Source organism: Protopterus annectens, chromosome 7.part0, assembly GCF_019279795.1.
Source record: "Protopterus annectens isolate FY-2018-M chromosome 7.part0, PAN1.0, whole genome shotgun sequence".
Lineage (NCBI taxonomy): Eukaryota > Metazoa > Chordata > Ceratodontiformes > Protopteridae > Protopterus > Protopterus annectens.
In genome coordinates this window covers 1,643,033,373-1,643,049,728 of record NC_056739.1, presented here as the reverse complement: position 1 = coordinate 1,643,049,728, position 16,356 = coordinate 1,643,033,373, and positions in this window count along the sequence as shown.

Here is a 16,356-nt window from a genome sequence, read left to right as displayed (position 1 = left end):
CTGTTTGCCTTGTGATACTGTACCCCACCATCACCCGCTATTGAGTATGTTCTGGATTGCTGGTGGTGTGTGTGTGTGTGTGTGTGTGTGTGTGTGTGTGTGTGTTTTAGTGAGGAGTGCATTTGTGTGCATGTGTGCATGTGTTCATGTGTTAATGTGTGCATGTGTTCATGTGTTCATGTTCATGTATGCATGTGTTCATGTGTGCAGGTGTGCATGTGTTCATGTGTGCCGACATCATGTACAGGTCGTAAAGTGTGTTTCCTGTCTTCCTCTCACAGTTGCTAACTTTGGGCTGGTTCACTGCAGCGGGTAAACTAATGTCGCTGAGCAAAATAGTGATGATGATGATGATGATGATGATAGGTGTGTTGAGGCACAGGCATGTTTGCCAGGGTCTGTCGTTGGGCCACCAATTGACAGTACACAAGTGTCCACCCCATCCATGCACACAGTCAAACTGCCAATACATCCCTCACCAATGCCCTTAGCTGAGGGACAGCATACAGTCAGCATTGGCCAGGACAGTGTGGTATTCATGGCACATGCATCCCGACACAGCAGCCGTACCCAGATGTCTGAAAGGGTACCACATAGGCACATGTCCAGGTGTTCTTGTCAGAGCACTGCTGCTCATCATGCCACTGGCAGACGTGCCACAGGTCTTACAATGACACACATGTTTCAGGCTGTCATGGAGGCACATGCACATATGGAATGTTACACCAGACAGGGACTAAGGGCACAGAGGGCACATAACACCACCATAATTGACAGTATCCATAACCTAGCAGGTGCAATCCATAATTACACTGAGGTCTCTGATAGACATTGGGGAGAGACATTAGATGTCCTCTGCAATGTCATGTCCACGTGTCAGGACAGTGCGGGACGGTTGAGTCGTCGACGTGGATGTATGCCAGTAACATCAGCAGCTAGCAGTCATCACGGATGTCACTCCAGTCACAGCCACTTCCGTAGTGCCAGTACCAGCCCCAGCAATGTTGGGGGTGGGCTGTCCATAGAACGTCCTAGCAGACCACGTGCACGTGGCTCTGGACAGTCCCATCAGGGACCTGGGTCCAGTGTACATCCATTTACCTCTGGGGATAGTACCCAGTCTGGCTTAGTACCTGATAGTGTCAGTAGCACCCCTGCCATGCACAGGTACCGTATCTGTGGCCAGAGACGGTGACATGTAAAGCCTGGCAGGTACAGTCTGTGGCTGTCCCACAAATACCCATATATGGCAGCCACATGGTGGACCTGTTTGTATGCAGACACACACACACATGAACCAGACACCTAAGGCTAACACATACCTGCACATATTACATCAACATTGGCCCATTGCAGTACTCTTGCCCCCCCCCACACACACGCACACACACACACACACACACACACACACACACACACACGCACACACGTCGATTGGATGGCTCACTGTAGGCCTCTGACAAACCAACAACACACCCTGTGCATATGATGAAACCTGTGCCACCTTCTGTCATCTGTAACATCGATGCAAGAACAGGCTACCATGGTGCTGATGCACAGGGTGACTTTATAGCAGTATAGCAATGTTATCATGTTGTCAGTAGTATAGTGTAATGAAATGCTTGAAGGTGTAGCTGAGCAGGCATGATGCATTAAAGGTATGATTGTCATTGTAGTATTGTTTACACCGGTGTTAGTTAAAATAGTGTATTGTCTGCCCACGTGCCACTTGGCTGATGTGTGTAGTATTGGCAGCATGTGTTAGAGAGTGGGCAGTATGTGTGGGATGTGTGTAGCACAGATTTGCAGGTGTACATCTGTGAACATGGTGGAGGTGTACTGTCTGCATGTACGTGTATAGTGGACACATGGGCAGGGTGACATGCCCTGTATTACACAGCAACACTCCATAGTTTCTATTGGTGGCCAGTATGCATTGTACTACACACATTTCGGAACCTGACTACACACGTGTGTATGACATGGTTTGACACTGTGCTGTGGGTGATACTGTTACTATCTGTCATTGTTCTGCATTCTGGTAGTATACATAACTTCAACAGCCTGACCATAACCAATCGTTAGATGATGTCTTCATAACTGACACACAGCTGTAGGACACACAGCAACATTTGGATCCTTCAGGTACTATACTATGCCTGTAACCAGTGGTATTCACCTGCACCCATTACTGAGACCACTCCTGTTTGGCATATAGCTCTCTTGGGTACAAGCAATCACAGTAGGGATATGTCCATCCACGTCTGGTAATGCACACTGTGGCCTATAATGCATTCTCCATATGACACACACATCCTCCACAAGGGTATCATACAGACAGATACCTGTTGTCAAATCAAACCCATGCTGTAAAGCTATTAGCCAAACTAAGCATAGTCATCCACCTTTATGGAACATAGTATCCCCACAGTACCACATAGGTAGTAGCCATCAACATGATGAACAGGTACCGATGTGTACATGCAACCAAGTGTTATGTCATCTCTCCTTTGATAATCACATTTCCTAAGGTATTTTGAAATACCTTGGTGGATCACATAAGCAATAAGGGGTCTGCATGCATATCCACAAAGGTTGATGTACACCTATAATGAATAGTCATCGAAAGACTTTACTGTGTTAGAACAGGTCTGACATATACCTCGGCCATAAACCCTCACTCACACAATTCAATAGAAACCGTAATGAGTGTGTGTGACGCGGATGACCTAGGCCAGGGATCACTGCAGTGGCTGGCCTTGTCACAAGCATAGAGATGTGACCTAAGGTCTGGGAAGCAGCAGCACAGTCTGGCAAAGTTGACAGTTGTGTTCTTGGAGAAAGCAGGATTCACACACATGCAGTAATTGAGGTAACATGTACGTATATGTATTTTCCACACAGCTACCTCACATGTGCAGTGCATACTGATATGTCATACAGTAGTAAAAGCAAAACCCACAACACATTGACCAACAGTGCCACACACATAGAGAACGCACACTCACCGAACACAGGATTCAAACCCCTACCTAACTTCTTTGTGATACTAGAGGTATACGCATTAACACTACACGCTATACACATTACTGGGAGGTCTCTTTTCCACAGGTATATTTGTAGGATGGTGACATCATCAGATTTGACAATGATAAGTATACCACTTGTAAGGTGTTCCACTACTCTACAAAATGGTTGCTCTTCTCCAAGTTGATTACACACAAACAGTTATCAAGTGCATGATTCATACCTCTACCTAACTACTTCATGATACTAGAGCGGTATGTATTAACACGGCGTGCTGTACACATTACTGGGATGTCTTTTCTCCACACGTATATTTGTAAGATGGTGACGTCATCAGACTTCACAAAGATAAGTATACCACTTGTAAGGTGTTCTACTACTCTCCAAAAAGGTTGCTCTTCTCCAAGGAGATCATATACAAGCAGACGCACACACTTGTCAAGTGCAGGATTCAAACCTCTATCTAAGTGGTTTATGATACTACAGAAATACACATTTACACGACATGCTATACACATTACTGTGAGTTCTTTTTTCCACAGGTATATTTGTAGGATGGTGACATCATCATACCTGACAAAGATTAGTATACCACTTTTAAGGTGTATGAGTACTCCCCAAAAAGGTTGCTCCTCTCCAAGGAGATCGCACATGAACAGCCACACACACACTTGTCAAATGCAGGATTCAAACTCCTACCTAACTGGTTTATGATTCTACAGGAGTACACATTTACATGATGTGCTATACACATTACTGTGCGTTCTTTTTTCCACAGGTATATTTGTAGGATGGTGACATCATCAGACCTGACAAAGATTAGTATACCACTTTTAAGGTGTATGAGTACTCTCAAAAAGGTTGCTCCTCTCCAAGAAGATCACACACAAACAGACACACACACTTGTCAAGTGCAGGATTCAAACCCCTACCTAACTGGTTTATGATACTACTGGAGTACGCATTTACACTACATGCTATACACATACTGCGAGCTCTACTTTCCACAGGTATATTTGTAGGTTGGTGACATTGGGTGGGCTACATAAAAGGAATGTCTAAACACTTTGGCCATGTGATCATCAAAGGAGAGTTTACTATCTAACTGTGTCCCCAGGGCCTTCATGACTTTCTCCATACATACTGGAGTACCACCTATGTGGTAATTTGTTTGTACTTTGTTTTAGCTAAAGGGGATGACTATGCATTCTTTGGTATTCTTCTTGGGGCATTGTTTTGACACCAGGTATCTGTCTCTGTAAGCCCCTTCTGGAGGATGTGTGTGTCAGCCATAGAGTCGATTATGGACCACAGTTAGCAGTCATCTGCAAACCTGTTCAGCCACACTCCTCCCATGTTTACCTGTACCTCTAAGCAGTGTCTACTGATCATGTGGGGTTCCAGGGCCAAGACCTGTGGGATGCCATTTGTGACTGTCTTAGAGTCAGACATGGAACCCGCAACTCTGAACATGTGTGTTTGATCTGTGAGCCACTTGGCCACACATCCTGTGACATAGCTGTTGATGTTCACGCTGGTAAGTGTATCCATGATGACAGAGTGGGGAATGGTGTAAAAAGTCCTTAGTGAGGCCCATGTGGGCTGTGTGGACTACTTTCACCTCCATGTCCTTGGTAACTGTTTGAAGTAAGTCAGCTATGTTTAGGAGGCAGGATCTGCCTTTAACAAGGCAAGGTTGTGTAGAGTCCAGTGTCTGGAGGTCCCCAATGTCACTGTTTATGGGTTCCATGACAATTTGCTCAATAGCTTTGTAGACCAGGCTGAGTAGACATATAGGGCAATGGTTTCCAGGTTATGTTGTGGCACCCCCTTTGTGGGGCTGGATGACTGTTAGTGTATGCCATTCTTTGGGTACATACCTTGTAGTACGATTGAGTCTGGGCAGTGAATGTAGGCGAGGGTGTAGTTCCTTTTGGGCCTAGTGTAAGACGTAGCCTGGGACACCATCCAGTCCCATTGATGCTGTGTTCTAGGCTTTGGAGAGGGCTGTCTTTACCTGCATGTCCATAACATCTGGGGCTGTGCATCCTTTTGTGATGGACACAGACACTTTTGGGGGTGATGGGGGAAGTTTGCACTGAACTTGTCCCCCAGGATGTGGGCAATGAAAGTTGGTTCAGTGTATTCCTTGCAATTTGTCAGTAGCTGACAGCATATTTGGAAGTTGACACCTACATGTCTGATATAGCTACCGCAGGCTTTGTGGTTGTTATTCTTACAGTCCTTGGCAATTTGTCTTTTGAAAGTGTCCTTGAATTATTTTATGAGCGATCATTGCTTCTTCCAAATAATAAACAGTGATGCCTTTCCTTTAGTGAAGTTGGCTCTATCAGGTGTTAGTTTCCTCCTTCTGTTGTCTAGCTTATTTATGGGCAACAACCACCAGATTGTTTTCTTATTTTTGGAGTAGGGCATCTTGGTTTTATTTGTGATGTCTTGATCCATGCATCCCTGTAGATAATCATAGGATGCACTTGTAACTGATTCAGCAGATTGTATACCATTATCCTACAGCAAGAGGTCTTTGGAACCTTCCACTTTTGTCTTGGGATGTGTGCAGTTTGCTTTTGAAAATGTCTTTACAGTAGTTTCATTGACTGGGTGGAGGGACAGGATGTGGATGTCCAGTGTGATTACTTTATGATCTGATATTACCAGCGAGGGTTTTATCTCTGTTGTGGAACACTGGTACCCCATGTTGGTGAGGATCATGCCCAGTATGGTGTCACCTCTAGTGGGCATGGTGACCAGCTGTTCTAGGTTGTTAGAGCTTTTAAACTCTAGGAAACATTGGGCAAAGGATGTTGTAAACAAGTAATTCTCCCACTCAATGTTTGGGTAGTTGTAATCACCTCATATAATGGTGTTTGATAGGACCTTTATATTTTCCACTGTTCTCAGGAATACTGAGTAAGGTTCCTGTGACAAGGTAGGTGATCTGTAGCAGGCTACAATCTGATAAGCAGCTTTGCCCAATGTTAGTTACACTTGCATGGTCTCCAAGGCCTCATGCTGTGCCACTAACCTGAAGGTGTGGGTATCCATGAGGTAAATGGGTACACCCCTTCCTTTTGTATTTCACTCGTGGTTTTGGGTCCAGAAGTCAGAGGGATTGTGAGTGTTTTATGTGGAGCATGTCCAACAGCTCTGCATTTGACATAGCTTTGTATGTTAGGCAGTGAGCACATCTGAGTAGGCGATATGCAACGGAGTACAGATGGAGCATTTTGAGATGGTCTGTGTATGGCATGTATTTCTGGCTGCTAATGCTCTTTGTGAGGTATTGTGGCAGGCTTTCCAGTTGTTGTAGTTGTCTTGTGAGGTACATAGCAAAAGTGGTGTTGTACTCAGTTCTAGTGAGTGATGAGTAGTGAGGAACAATGTCCTCTTCTATTCTGCATGAGACACATTTTGTGATGAGATGTGCCATATAGCAGGGTTTCCTGACTACTGTGGGGATGTGATTATCACAGTTGTGTCCAGTGTCCACCTGTGACCCAAGGTCTCTTGTCACACTTTCAATGTTAAGTATACTACCGCCTATGTTGTAGTTCTTGGCTACAGAGTTTTTAACAAAGGGGGTGACAATGCAACTTTTGGCATTGAGCTAGAGCCCATGGCTTTGACAACAGCCATCTGTCTCAGTGAGGCCCTTTTGTAGGATGTCCACATCTTTAGTGTTTACAATTATGGCGTCTAGTTTGCAGTCCTCTGGAAACTTCAGTCGCCACAGACCTTCCATGTCAAAGTTTACTTCAGGGAAGTACAGGACAAGACACAGGACTGGACCTTGTGGTACTGCACTCATCACTGATCCAAAGTCATACTTGGAGTCTGCTACTTTCACAGTGTGTGTTCTGTCAGTAAGCCTGTTGGCAGCACATCTTGTGACATAGCAATTTATACATAGTTTAGTGGGTTTATCTATATTTCCAGAGTGTGGGGTGGTGTTGTAAGCTGTGGCAGGATCAACATAGGCTGTGTGAACCACCTTACCCTTGTCAATGGTTCTGTTGACTGCTTCAATGTCATCTGCCATGTTTAGGTGACATGATCTGCATTTTAAAAACCCAACATGGTTGTGGTCCAGGGTTTGGGGATTACAAATGTAATTTTTTACATGTTGTATGATGATACATTCCATGGCCTTGAAGAGCGGGCTCATCAGGCTAATGGGGCACTAGTTCCTGGGGTCCGTGGTGTCTCCACCCTTATGTGGTGGGATAACTGTCACTGTGCACCATTCAACAGGCACAAAGCATGAGGTGAGGCTATAACTGCACATGGTACATCAGTGTGGTGCCTGTTCATTCTGTGGTTTGTGTGGAACACAGCTTATGAAGTTATCTGGTCCTATGGCCGCTGTGATACTGGCTTTGGAGAGTGTTTTTTACCTGTGCAGCCATAATGACAGCAACTTTGCAGTCTTCCATTATAGAGTTGTGCTCTTTCATGGGTGAGAGATGGTACACTTAACACTGATCCTATCTGCCAGGATGTTGGCAATATCAGTTGGGTCTGTATATTTAGTGCCATTGAGCTGTAACTCAGAACAGATCTGAGTGTAGCCATGACATGGACCTGACTGTTGGGCAGAGATCTCCTGAGTAAACAGTATGCAACAGAGTACGGATTAGGTTACATTCAGTCTTGTTGCATGGGGCAACTGTTTGAGGCCAGTAATCCTCTTGTTAGGGTACTTCAGTGGTATTTCTGGCTGCTGAACGTGCCTAGTCAGATTCTTCGCAAGTGTGTTGTGGTACTCTCTGATGTGTCTGATGACTGATGAGTACTGGGAACCTCCTTTGCACCTACATGCACAGACCTTGGCAGTTTGTGTGAACACATAGCATGATTTTCTGACAACTTTGTGAATGTGTTTCTGGAAGTAGAGATATCTATCCACATTTGTCCATAGATCCCTTATTATCACCTCCTTATTTGGCATAAGTGTGTGAGCATGCCCAGTATGACCTTTCAGTATGTTGTTGCCTGACATTTGCTTAGTTTTTTGTGTGTGAGCGTGCCCAGTATGACCTTTTAGTGTGATGCTGAATGAGATCCACTAAATTTGCTGGAGTGTGTGAGCACGCCCGGTCTAGACATTTATACTATATGTGTATGGAAAATCAAGTTGTATTTTACAGCAGGCCTCATCTTTGTGTCATAGATCAACAGGGATCATGCTGTGCCTGCAGGGCTTCCATGAGACACTTTGCATAGATTTATCAACATTTCTACATACAGGGGGGACAGCTATTCTTTGTACATTTCTACCCAGGGGCACACTTGATTGTTACTGTGGGTGTACATACGATGAGGGGTTCACCTGACACTTATACACATTTGCTATGCCTGTACTGCTATATACGGTGCACCATTTCAGTCTGTACTGTTGCCTATCGTACTGGCTTGAGGCATACTACTGTACTACACTTCTTAGCATCCAATGCCATATATATTAGATTGCAACTTCATAGCCTACACAACCCACATCACACCACCTGGCCTGATGTTCTCTGTCTGCATAGGCCTGTGGGGGAGGTTACCCATATGCATCTTTAGGTTCATGTTACAGCATTTCTTTGTGTTTACATTACTGTACAATTGTCCTGCTGTGTCTGTGTTATTGAAATGCTCTCATGGCTTAGTGGTGCAGTACTGTGACTATATTGCACAGTATCCTGGGTTCGAGCCCTGTCACTACTTTTTATTTTCATGCTGGGCAGACCAGACTGCTTAAGGGACAGTAAAGCTAATATGAGCATGTTTACCTGTCCTTGCTCAACTTTGCAAGACTTTGCTCGATCTTGTCCAACATTGCTTAACGTTGCCCAACACTGTGCTAGTTTGCACGGGCAATTTTGTTTACATATACTAAATATTGGTAAATGCTGCTTAGCACTGCCTTATATTGCTTAAAACATGGCAATCATGTCTCCGGTGGTGCTTCAGGGCTGCCTATGTCAGATGCACATACTACACTCCCTGTACATGTTTGGAAACAGGTAGTGTCAAGTTAGGCATCCCTTTTATTTTATGTGAGAGTCAGAGAGAGTGGTATCATTTCCAGGGTTCCTACTGAACCAGTGTTATGTGCTATGCGTTGCCTCTTTGTCAAGGCATACTTGGCATGCCTCCTACTGCCTAATGGAGCAGGCTCATGTTGTTCCTCCTCAGAGTCACGCTGTGCCTGTGCAGGTCTTGACAATGGTGGGGGGCTGTGTGGCCCTGCCCCATGCTGTTCCTGCTGCAGCTGTTTTTGCAGGATCATATTGTGTAGCATGGCACATACCATGACAATTTGGGTACATGTAGTTGGTGAGTACTGCAAGGCTCCACCAGATGTGTCCAGGCACTGGAACCATGACTTGAGCATCCCAAACACACGCTCGATTACATTTCGTGTTTGTGCGTGTGCCTCATTATGGAGTTCTTGTTCAGGTGTGTGTGCATTTCTGATGGGTGTCATCAGCCACGGCTCCAGTGCGTATCCAGCATCCCCCACTAGGTGACCATCAGTGATGTGCCCATTGGCAAATGTCTGGTACAGCTGCATCAGATGCCAGATATGGGAATTGTGATAGCTTCCAGGGCAGCCAGCACATACATTCAGTATTATGCCCTGGGCATTGCGCACGACCTGGCAGTTGATGGAGTGGAAGCCCTTGCGGTTGATGTAGGCCCTACCCCGCTCATCGGCTGGTGCTTTGATGTGTATGTGCGTGCAGTCAATTGCACCCACTACCTCAGGGTATTCTGCTCTTTGCTGGAAGAGACGCATATTGCTGGCCAATACCTCACAGGAATTGGGGAAATATACATGATCACCGACATGTGCTGACATGGCATTCAGGAACTGGTGCAGTACCCTGGATGCTGATGCCTGTGAAATCCCCATCATATTACCAGTTGGTCTCTGGAAGGTACCCTTAAACCCAGGGGCATGAATTTGGAGGTCAATCTCACTATTTAATAATTTAATAATTTCAAGTTGTTTTAATAAAGTTTAAGGTGCAATTTATTGTCCATTTTGAACATTCAGATACTTTTCCATATGGATTTATATGAAATAGCTTTATATAATTCAAATTTATTTTGTCATTGGTAATGTCTCTTTAAGTCTTTTTGTAGCTTTTGGCAGCTTCTTCCTTGTAATTAAACTATGTTAATTGACTAATTATATTATGTATAGTATAAATAGATGAAACATGTGACTGTAATTTATTCCTTTGAAGGCGTTCTGCCGAGGTACCGGAATAAAGTGTTGCTGTGTTCCAGTTTTTGTGGTTTTCTTAGCTTCTGGTTTCATGGTTTTTCTAGCACATACTACACTCCCTGTACATGTTTGGAAACAGGTAGTGTCAAGTTAGGCATCCCTTTTATTTTATGTGAGAGTCAGAGAGAGTGGTATCATTTCCAGGGTTCCTACTGAACCAGTGTTATGTGCTATGCGTTGCCTCTTTGCCAAGGCATACTTGGCATGCCTCCTACTGCCTAATGGGGCAGGCTCATGTTGTTCCTCCTCAGAGTCACGCTGTGCCTGTGCAGGTCTTGACAATGGTGGTGAGCTGTTTGGCCCTGCCCCATGCTGTTCCTGCTGCAGCTGTTTTTGCAGGATCATATTGTGTAGCATGGCACATACCATGACAATTTGGGTACATGTAGTTGGTGAGTACTGCAAGGCTCCACCAGATGTGTCCAGGCACTGGAACCATGACTTGAGCATCCCAAACACACGCTCGATTACATTTCGTGTTTGTGCGTGTGCCTCATTATGGAGTTCTTGTTCAGGTGTGTGTGCATTTCTGATGGGTGTCATCAGCCACAGCTCCAGTGCGTATCCAGCATCCCCCACTAGGTGACCATCAGTGATGTGCCCATTGGCAAATGTCTGGTACAGCTGCATCAGATGCCAGATATGGGAATTGTGGTAGCTTCCAGGGCAGCCAGCACATACATTCAGTATTATGCCCTGGGCATTGCGCACGACCTGGCAATTGATGGAGTGGAAGCCCTTGCGGTTGATGTAGGCCCTACCCCGCTCATCGGCTGGTGCTTTGATGTGTATGTGCGTGCAGTCAATTGCACCCACTACCTCAGGGTATTCTGCTCTTTGCTGGAAGAGACGCATATTGCTGGCCAATACCTCACAGGAATTGGGGAAATATACATGATCACCGACATGTGCTGACATGGCATTCAGGAACTGGTGCAGTACCCTGGATGCTGATGCCTGTGAAATCCCCATCATATCACCAGTTGGTCTCTGGAAGGTACCTGTTGCTAGTATTCTTAGGCCAACACATACCTTGGTTTCCACTGGGATGGGTTCCCCTCTGTTGGTTCTGTGTGTGAGGAGTGGCCTGCACAGCTCAACAATTTGCTGCATGAGCTCTCTGTCCACTCTATAGCACTCCACTATCTCCAGCTCATGTAGCCCCTGGTAGGTTACCCTGGGTCTGTACACTCTTCTCCGCCTCCTCACTGTGGGTTGCTCAGCAACATTCGCAATGGCACCACCCTCAGCATCTTGCACATGTTGCCTTATAATAGCAATGGCAGCCCCTAACATTTTTTTGTCTCAGTTAAGCTTTTAAGTTTTCACTTATCTTTGTATACTGAAGTGTTGCAGTGTTTCTGAGAAATACATGGGGGAATGTTGTTTGCAGAGATTTAAGTGCTGGGCTGGGCTGGGCTAGTGTACTTCCTGTGTAATTGGCTGATTCTGATTGATTTCACCTGGCAGCTCTGCTAGTTCTCGTTGGTTAACTTCCTACTACTACTTTTCCTTCCTTTTCCCTTTTGTTTCCACAGGGGGCAGCGCCGTGCAAACAAGCGCAAACACGCACACATGAGCACACACGCGTGCACACAGCCTTACACAAGCTTACACAGGCTTAGGCGGCTGCACATCCACGCACACAGGCTTAGACAGTCCTGCATAGGCTTACATGGGTGCAGACACACACACACACACACACACACACACACACACACACACACACACACACACACACACACACACACACACACACACACACACACAGGCTTAGATGGGTTTACAGGCGAGCACACGCACACACACAGTGTAAGCATCTTTGCAAGAAACTTTGGTGGTAGCCACGGCATACACCTTCGGTTTCTGGGTTTCAGTTCAGCCAACTGTAGACATGCCTTTTCCAGTCCCGAGTAACTCACAGCAAACACATGCCACTCTGCTCCAATACGCTTACAGTCTTTGATACATACCCCCCTCATGATGTCACCTTTCTTCTCTGTTACTCCCCTAATCCTACACTTACACTCTAGGGACATGGTTCACATTGCAGGGAAAATTGGGATTCACTATCCTTATACTCATTTGCATAGGATTGCCTAGTAATGCTTGGTTACATCTCTCAGACTGAGCTTCCCCCCTTAGCAACCACTACTCAGTAGCCATGTTGTCTTCAGCCTGCCATTCACTTGCATGGCAGATGGATATTTTTAATAAAATGCCTATTTTTGGCTTTTATTTATTTTTTTTATGTTTTTTAGAGCACCGCACATTTGCGAGGTGCTGCGCTATGCTTAAACATTGGAGATTGGGGGGAAAAATTATTTTTTATTATTTTGTAACACATATAAATGCCAATGGCCTTATATTTGGCCATTAGCATGCTTCCTCAACTGGATGCCTCCTTTATTTGGAGCTGTCATTGCTCCGTTTTCCTATTTGCAGAACAGTACCCAGTTACCAACCGAGTACATTTCTGCAAATAACACTACTCTTACTCGGACAGGTTAGTGCTTCCTGGATTGCAGATTTACCTCATTTGCATAGCTTTCAGCAGCAAATGAGGTAATTTGCATAACCTAACAATGTCCGTGCAAGAGTCGTTTTAGAAGCTCTCATGCACACCCCTACTGGATGTTCCCGGATCGCTCAGCAGACATATTGGCTGTCTGGAGTCTTACTCTACTCTTAGACTCCATGCAAGCCTTCGTGAATCCGGCCCATAGTTTATTGAATCCTCAGGTCAATCATAAACAAATATATCAAAATGTATAAAAAATGCCAGGCAACAAAAAACAAAATTTATTGATGTGCACTTTAAGTACTTTTGTCCACTATATTACTTCGGACTTCTTTAGAAACCATTTATAATTAGACCAACTCTTAAATAGTGTAAAAACAACACACAAAAACTATATGGGAAGTACAGCAACTATAAAATAAAGCACAGTGATCAAGGGAAAGATTGCTAGCAATTCATGTACCTGAGTCCTAGATAACTGTGTTTTGAGAGATATGCCAACGGTGTGGGAAGCAGGTATTTTCTACAATGAAACTGCACTGCATTGTTTGGCATTTAGGGTGAGTTCGTGACTGACACTCCACATGTTGGTTTGACCCAGGTTCCACTGGAGTATCTGAGTGTCCAGCAGGGATTTGACAGTTGTACCCATTTTCCTGTTATCAGCAAATATACTTAGCCCCAATCCCTTGAAATCTGCTTTCACTTCTGAGAGACATATGTCAAACAGTAGGGTACCCATGATAGAGCCCTGTGAAAGTCCACTTGTAATACTCTGCGGCCAGAAGGAGTATCCCATACATTAAAGTGTGTGCATTCAGTTGGAGAACTAACTGGCTAGCCAGTCAACTGCATAGATGTTTAAATTAAGTAAGGAAAACTTATCTGTGGTACTAGCATGTGTAACAGTGTCAAGAGCTTTGTCAAGATCACTGTAAGCATTGTGGGCTTATAGGCCCTCATCTAGGGCTCCATTGATTCTTTCAAATAAATTAACCAGGTTTACTAGGCACAACCTACCTTTTGCAAATTCAAATGGGTTTTGGTCCAGGGTTTATAGGTCACCTATGTCACTGTTTATCAGCTCAGAATGATGCTTGCCATGACTTTACAGATGATACTTGTGAGCCTAATAGACGCACATTTTTTGGGGTCTGTTATGAGGCTGTTTTTGTGTAATTTTGCTAACATGGCAATTTTTGATGTTTAAGTGTCAACTCCTACCACATCTCTTAGATAATAACCTCCTAACTCACTCACAACATGGATTCAGACCAAATCATAGCACCATGACAGCCCTCCTCTCCTTCCTTGAAACTGTAAACAAAGCCTGTGACTCTGGCCATATTGTATCTACCCTACTTCTTGACCTCTCCAAGGCATTTGACACCATCTCACATAGCCTGCTTTTAACTAAACTTTCCGAACTTAACCTAGGTCCTTCCTCTTTGACTTGGTTCTCCAGCTACTTATCCAATAGATATCAAGCAGTAAAATGGAAGAAAGCCACCTCCTCATTTCTTAATACCCCTACCGGGTCCATAAGGCTCCATACTGGGTCCCCTTCTCTTCAATATATTTATAAATGATTTCCACAAATCTATCCCATTCTCAAATATCATCCAGTATGCAGATGATTCAACTATTATCTGCTCTGCCTTATCCATTCCCACACTTCTAAAACTTACACAAGATGTCTTTTCAACCACTGAGCAATGGATGAAAGATAACCACCTAGATCTCAATGCTTCTAAAACCAAATTAATGGTATTTACCCCCACTAAAGCCACTCCTTTCAATATGAATACATTCTCAATCATGAGTCAAAATAACACACATCTGGAACTGGTGACAGATACCAAGTTACTTGGGGTCCAAATTGATAACCAACTAAAATTCAACTCCCACATACAACTAAATATCAAAAAAACCCACCAAAAACTAGGTATGCTCTACCGACAAAATCATTACCTTACACCTGCAACTAAAATCACTCTTTCTACTTCCTTTCTTATCCCCTCCCTTCTCTATGGAGCTCCACTCCTAACTAATCTACAGTCCTCTGTAAAAAAACAACTCTCCTCCTGCTACAACAAAATTGCCAAGTTCGCTACTAGCCATAGGTCATCAACCCACCACTGTCTCTCTCTCCAAAACTAAAATGGCTAGAGCTACCTAATCATCTAACCTACACACAATTAACTCTCGCCCACAAACTCATTCTCAACCCCTCCCTTTGTCCCTCACTTTCTTCTGCCTTTAAAATGCATCTGCCAAATAGAGTATTAAGATCTCATAATCAAAATCTATTAGAAGTACATAAACCAATTCACCCCCCTGGAAAAACCTACTATCCTATGCCCACGCCTCTGGAACTCCCTTCCACCTTCCATTCGCACAATCCCTAACCATTTGATTTTCAAAAGATCTCTTCATTCGCACCTAGCATCGCAGTGGGAATGCTCATGCTCCCACCCCACATAATTAACTCTGACTACCTCATCTTCAATCCTTCCCCTGCTTCTCCAGTAATTCTTCCTTTTTTCCCTAACACTCACACTCTGTTTCCTATGTAATTTGCAAAAATGTACTACTCTGATATAATGTACTAGACTGCACTTCTTAAGTTTATGCATCATAATATGAATTTACTTCCAGTATTACTTTGTGATGTTACTTTGTTAGTCTGTATCATCTATATGATCCATCATAAGTATGCAGAATTTCTAATGTATGCTGAACTTTTTTGTAATTATTTGCTTGAACTTTTTGCCTTGTATAACTATCATTAATAACCTACTGTATTGAGATTGTTATGGAGCTTTTCTCCCCAGGACTCCATTGAAAACGGGTTCATTTTGGCCCAATGGACTATCCTGGTAAACCAACTGCAAATAAATAAATAAATAAATAAAGTGACATAACCCATAGAAATAATTAAATTAAAGACATTTATGAGGAGGGGGCTGGTGAAATGGTGTTTGACACTAACAGACAACTGGAGATATTATCAGATTCCATGGAGATAGTATTTTTGGTTTTGGATAGTTTAGATTTAACCCGGTCTCATGTGACTCTGAGAAGGAAGAGATGGTTGGTAGTGAGAGGATTGTCTGACTGGAGTGTAGGGTTATACGAAACATGTTTCTTTTCTCAGAGTAATGGTGATATAGTAGGTGGATATATTTAGCAGCAGTAGTTGTGAGGCTAAAATCCCCAACAATGGGATTGTAGGGGCTTGCCTCCCCACATAATATAACTTATTTAAACAAATGTTCATTCATCAGCTTTTGAACACAGTTTTGCTCTGTAAAGTCAGAATGCTTGATATTTTTGGAAGACCCATGTTGGAAATAGAATGCACACAGCTGTTGGTCCCCTTGATGCCTCTATACCCTCAGTGCTGTCTTACAATGTGCTTTCCTATCACATACTATACCTTCTGACTTTGGCTCCCTGTGGTTAGTCTTTCAGTTTTCATCAAAATGTGTTCTTATAAAAGAGACCC